This window comes from Brienomyrus brachyistius, chromosome 3, assembly GCF_023856365.1.
Source record: "Brienomyrus brachyistius isolate T26 chromosome 3, BBRACH_0.4, whole genome shotgun sequence".
Lineage (NCBI taxonomy): Eukaryota > Metazoa > Chordata > Actinopteri > Osteoglossiformes > Mormyridae > Brienomyrus > Brienomyrus brachyistius.
In genome coordinates, this window is record NC_064535.1 from 8150795 (window position 1) to 8151579 (window position 785).

Sequence of the window (785 nt, forward strand, 5' to 3'; positions counted from 1 at the left end):
TAAAATGCCCATTAAACATCTAAGGATATATGAGAAAGATTCATTTAAAAATAATAATAAAATACAGGTATAAAAGTATAATAATAAAAATACACGTATAATGAACTTCACCCATATTCTATACCCACCTGTTCTACGCAGGGTCACGGGGGTGCCGGAGCATATTCACACACTTATCTTTCACACCCTCGGACAATGGGGCGACTTTAATTTACCTTAGCATGTTTCTGGACTGCAGTGGCGAGGCAGCGGAGAACCCCACGACTACATGGTGAGAACCATCACATGAAGCTAGGGACTCAAAACCGGGTCAAACTCGATACCATGTAGTTGCCCATAGGAATTAGTAGTTATGTACTGTAATTATAAACTGAGAGTATATCTTTTAACATAATAATGAAAGCATACCAGGTTAAATAAAATTATAGACAATGACAGGCAGAAAAAACATGAAGAAAAAAAGTGACCATACCGTTCCGAAAATTGAAATCAATTTTTTTGTTCCCAAACTGGCCATAAAACATTTACTGTATTGGGGCGCTATGGTAATCACTTTTATTTCGCTATTTGCAGATGTTACGATGTCGTAAACCTTTTCTATAACTTACCTGAATGAAATGCAAGCCAACACTGTTAACAAGAATTAGGTGACATCGTTGACATCGATGGCACGCGCCGGTTCTCGCGCTCTCCGTAATGGTCCATCGGCTTGGCGCCAACCGGCGCACTGCGCTGTCTGTCAGGTGCGATCTGAGCGGAATAAAGTTTCATCATTCAAAGGGGAG